This window comes from Lycium barbarum, chromosome 7 (assembly GCF_019175385.1).
Source record: "Lycium barbarum isolate Lr01 chromosome 7, ASM1917538v2, whole genome shotgun sequence".
Classification (NCBI taxonomy): domain Eukaryota; kingdom Viridiplantae; phylum Streptophyta; class Magnoliopsida; order Solanales; family Solanaceae; genus Lycium; species Lycium barbarum.
This window is the reverse complement of record NC_083343.1, coordinates 96,696,904-96,702,903: the sequence shown is the minus strand read 5'-3', so window position 1 is coordinate 96,702,903 and position 6,000 is coordinate 96,696,904.

The following is a 6,000-nucleotide window of genomic DNA, read 5'->3' as shown; positions in this document are numbered from 1 at the left end:
GATTGAAACAGTTGAAATAGCAAATTGACCTTACAATATCTAAGTAGGCCTTCTTGATTTAGTATTGAGATTTTAATGATTTGGGGTAAAAAGGTAGTTGTCAGGCTGAAACCCAATTGAGATGAAACTGAAAATGTTCGGTTGATCTGGGTAGGACCAGAGAACATTTAAAAGGAAAACACTGTCCTTCGTAATCGAACTTATGCTTAGCGAGGCATAAGTTCTTTAAGAACGTGAAACGTAGCTTGTAGATATTATGCGAAAATATAAAGTTATATCACGCTAAAAATTATTTTCCTTCAGGGACAAAAATTAAAGGCCAGCACCAAAGAGGGACAAAAGTGCAGAAGACCCATTTAAAAGCAAGCAGACATTTTTCAGATGGGTCAAAAAGCCCCAAATGATACTCCGTTTCACAATAAGTGGTGTTTTTAATTTATATACACTCCTAAAAAATTATGAGGGTTTTACTAATTTACTCCTAATCAAATTTTACCTCTTTCCTAGAAAAACTATTTAATAATTCTTGATTATGTAATAGGAGTAATTTTTGAAGAATAAAATCAATTTCTTCTTGAAATCCTAAAACACCATTTATTTAGAAATGGAGAGAGTATATTCTAAAATAAACTCCAATAATAGCTTTAATGGAAGTGGGTGAGAACGCAAAGATGTCCAAGAATTTCCATCGGTCAGGATCCAACTCATCAAAGAAAATTTATGATTGTCATGATTTTATTTTAAGGCTAAATAGACCAAATCAGTTAGGCCTTAAAACTAGGCGTCAGGTAGAGGCACGTTGCACCTTTTAAGGCCAAAATACTAGCAAATTATTATTAAGCATGAAGTAGAAGTAAAAGATTGATTTCAGTTAATGATTCCTTATAGGCATAGCATCTAACATTAAGCTAAATTATATCTAAACATGTTTCTAAATTAAAAAGAAGTGGAGCAACATATAAATGACAAAGTCGCATGTAATGAACTCAAATCCAATGCAGCAGACAGCAGTAACGGGTTTCTCAACTATAGTCTATTTAATAAGACTAAAGTTCCAATTACAATTCCGAAAAGTAAATGCGACAACTGAAATGCAGAAACATTGAAAGTAACAACTAGGATAGATTGAAGAAGGAGATGAGCATCTAGACGCAGACAAAGCCGGATGAGAGATTCAGACTTCGCAACGCTGCAACATAATAAGCATAAGCCTGTTTTGCTCCCACGAGTCACTATTTGTCAACCCGATCCCAAACATAGCCACTTAATCTGGTGTTGGGCTGCTTTGCTGATACTGGTCCAGGCCCATTCATAACAATGCACATATATCCCAAGCCCAAACTATATACTAGAACGGAACCGCCTTTTACGTCAGGTGGAAGAAAGGACGCGGTCACTTCAGGAAACTGAATTGAAAATCTCGAATAGTATTGAACTAAAGCAAATCCTAGCGCAAGCTAAAGCTAGAGGAACTCGCCACCCAACTACAATGCTGCTTCATTAAAACAAGGCCCAGGAGTGCATACCTGGATATTGCCCGAGTCCGGAACCAAAATGCCCCCAAAAACACTATTTTGAACCAAAATACCCAACAAAAAAAATGTTGCAAAACTACCTTTAGCGCAGTATTTTACTGCGCTAAAGCACTTAATCGTAACAGACCCGTTAAGCTTTAGCGCAGTAAAATACTGCGCTATAGGAGTTACCGTAACAGACCCGTTGACTGCTTTAGCGCAGTATTTTAATGCGCTATAGAAATTTGTCTCTCACTTATAGCGCAGTATTTTACTGCGCTATAGCGCTCCGCCATTTTCCAAAACTAGCCTCTTATTACATTTTCACTCCTTTTTACGTAGTTTAGCCGTATATTAATCATGCTTTGAGATTCCGAAACTTCAATATTTTATATAGAACCCTACTTATATTTGTACAACTAATAAAATAGGCTCAATACATCAAGAATACGCAATACTTTGGATTGTCGTTTTAGTGGTTGAAAAGTGCTCGAAGTCCTTTTTTGTTTGAAGACTTGCAGTCATTAGCTTTAAGTTATTTATCTTTTAGGGTTTCATCTTATTTTTAAATTAATGCTTAACTTTATTTCGAATGTGTCACGTTTTTTTAATTATCAATTTAGGATGTGAAACTATAAACAATAAAGACTAAGATAATATTTATAAATGTCTAAAAAATATATAATATTTACGATAAATTGTACAACACTAATGTATATCTATCGAGGATGGGTCCCACATGTAGTATGCCGGAGACTATCCCTAGGCCTAAGGCTCATACCATCCCCACCGCCCTCGCCATTGTCTCCATCGCCCTTTTTCCTCTTAATAACCAGGCGCTCCAAGTCATGATCATCGTCTCTTCCCCTGGCCCGTGCGCCCTTGACTAGAATGTGCTTCTTCTTGGGATCTGGTCCCGCTCGCACGGGCAAAACCTCATGATGACCTGGGTTTGGAAACTCGGACTCTTCCTTGTCAGGAGTTGCCACCGCGGGCGCCGAAGGACGAACCTAAAAAATATAGAATAATTAGTACCATTTCTTATTTATATTAAATACATTAATGTTATTTATTTAATCAAACTTGTGTGTCAACGGGCGCCTGAGTAGGCTCCTGAGATGAGTCTGTAGGCTCCTGAGATGGGTGTGGTGGTGAATATAAGGTAGCCTCCTGGACGAGATGCTGTTCGAAGTCCAAGTAAAGGTTATAAAAATTAAATCAATATTTACCTTATATTGAATAAAATTAGTTTTAAGTAAAACACTTACATGCGCCTCGGTAGTCTCATGAGAAGACACCTCTGTCTCGGCAGGTTGATGAGAATGCTCCTGAATGGGTCGCTCCTGTGGACCCACTGGTGCCGAATCCTAAAATATGAAAAAAAACCAAATAATAAGTAACATACATATTTAAAATAAGTACTTTAAATAATCAAATATGTATATTAAATATTGACCTTATATTGAATAAAATAAATTTTAATAAAAAGCTTACCTGTGGCTCGGTAGTCATATGGGAAGACACCGCTGGCTCGGCAGACCCATGAGAAAACACCTGAGTGGGTGGCTCTGGTGGACCCGCTGGCGCCGAATCCTAAAATATAAAATATTACTAAATAATGAGTAGCATATATATATATATATATATTTAAAATAAATAATTTAAATAAACAAATAAGTATTTTAAATACTAACCGAGATCAAAAACTCATCGAAGTCAACAATCCCGGCTCCCTCTAAATTCCTCACAAGCCGCTCATTAGCTAATGAAGCGCGTAACGCCGTCCAATCAACGTTATCACGCTCCTCCATGTATGCATTTTGGCTCGGCTGTGATGAAGACCCGGGTATCTCAGCAAGTAAGAGCGCCGACGTAAACATAGGTGAGTCCCCAGGTGAGCTGCCACCGGCCTGCAACTGCTGCGGATGGACTAGACCGTGAACGCCCTCTGGAATGGGATCGGCCTCATCCGCCTCATCTACTAGATGGTGTCCTCCACCACCAGGTCCTCTAGCAGCAGCACCGCGTCCTCTATGCGTACGGCGTCCTCCGGCAGCATGCGTTCTCTGCCATCATGGCCTCTTTCTCTGGGAGCACCTGGTCTTTCTCCTGGCGCTGCCTGATACTCAGCCTCCGGAACTGTTACATCCGACATTTTTGTTCATCCGGAAAATTCAAGATAAAATGACTTGTGATGAATAAGGCCACTATTGGACCTTACTTGGTATGCATGTGTAGGTTATGAATACACTGATGTGGAATTACGAAAGGTGGCCAAGGGCAATAATTGGAATTTTGGAAACTTGTTCCATGAATTACCAAAATTAGCCACCACTTTTGGGCCAAAAAAATAATAATAATAATAACAACAAAACAAAGGCCCAACTTAAGGGGGCCCAACCGGCCACCATAGGTCCAAGCCCATGGAATAATTAAATTCCATGGGAAATTATATATTGGATAAGTGTGAGGAATATTCAAGAAGCAAGAACAAATCAAGAAAGAAAAAAAAGAAGAGAGAGGGTTCGGGTTTGGAGAGAAAAAAGGAAAGAAAAGAAAGAAAAATTTTTGGAGCCAATCCCTTGGTTTAAAGAGTTCATCTCTTGAGAGATTATTGCTAAGCACAAGATTCTCTACAAGTTGATATAAAGATTGTGGCAAGAAAACAATTTCATCCTCCAAGTGAAGAACTTGAAGAAAGGTAAGGATTTCATGCTTTTGTTGTGTTATAAATGGTATATGTATGTTGTAGTATGTGTGAATGAATGAAAAATATGGAAATTTGGTGTGTTGGAATTTTTGGATGTGTGGCCGAATGCATATAGGGTTATTGCATGATTTTAATGGTTTGAATTCTTGTGTAAGTTAGTTGTAGTGTGGTGGAAATTGTATTAGAAATGAAAGTGGAATGAACTAGTGAAATTTGGAAAATATAGCATGTGGCCGTGTGGTGTGTTGGTGTTGGAAGGTGAATTGAATCTTGTTAGCATGTTAATTATGTTGTTATGGAAGATTGGTTATTAAGTTGTTGAAGGAAATTATTGAACTTTGTTATGATTTGTGTATAAGTGAAAATGAAAGTGTTAAGAGGCAAATTATGCTTATGACAATGAACTTGGAATATAAAAATGTGTTGATGAGTTTGCATGTTGAAAGTTAGGAAGGGATTGGAAAAGTAGTGACTTGATGGAAAGTTGAATGTTTGTGAATTTTATGAATATCTTGTGAATATTATGTGAACATGTTATGGATTCCTCCGATGTGTGTCGTAATGATTTTGATGGATAATGGATATGAAAATAATAAGTTTTGGTTGGAAATGTAAGCTTGAAACGAAAGATGATTCGTCGTGTCGAAGGGTGGCTAATAATGCCATAGCGTATGATTTAGTGGTTATTGATGTTTGTTGTTGTTTGGATGTCTCCTCTGGGTTGTTGTGTTGCTAAGTTGAGCCGAGCTAAGTCTCGGGGATGTCGTATATACAGAGGAAATGCTGCCGAAATTTCGGTAGGCAATTATGTGTAAAGTTAGAGTATTGAAAGAATGAAACTAACCAAATGGTAAACTTGACCATTTCCAGATTTTGGACGAAATTTGGATTGACGCCGAGCGAGCATAAGGCGCCATCGAGGTATGTGAAGCACTTCTCTACGTTCCTAGGCATGTTCTGGATGTGGTAGGCTCGACCGCGAGCCTTAAGTCCGACTCCGTTCCCCGGAATTCGAGACGGAAAACCGCTCCAATTCCTTCAATTCAATTGAACCTATTTTCTTACAAATTGTCCTTAAAGTGAGATTTTGTACAAAATTTCCCCAAACGGAGTCGGAACACTTCCGAACGAGTATGGGTGACCTCATAAGGTCAACTATCAATAATTTACGTATGTAGCCTCGGGTTGGTCCGAGGTGGGCCCACAAGGCCCGATACTTCCGGTACGATTTTAAAATACATCTGTTTTGGTCCGATTTTCTCCAAAAACTTCTGAACTATTATTTTATGTATATTATGGCTATTTTTGTGTAATTTATACATTATGATCTCTGAACATCTGAGAATCCCATTCTGGTAATAATCTGTCGTGCCTTCCCCACTAGGATATAGGCGCGTGCTATGCATACTATCTGGATATTCTGATTTTGGCTCGCCGTTTGGCACCCTTCAGTTTGATTGAGTCTGTATGTTGAGTCTGTAGGTAGGTGGTTTCTCATTTATCGGTTCGTGTCTGTCTCAATGCATTCTTTCACTGCGACCCGGGCCAGGTTCTGTTATCGTGCATATTTCTTTGCATTGTTCACCGCGTCCCTCGGCGTACGGGCCGGGATCTGTATGTCTGTATGATCTGTGTATGGGGATGGCGGCCAGGATGGCATATGATCTGATTTGATTCTGTCTGTCCACCGCGTCCCGTACTAAGAGGGCCGGGTTCTGTTACCGCGCCCCCAGACAGGGCCGGGATCTGTATGAATATATGCGTGTGCCATCTGTA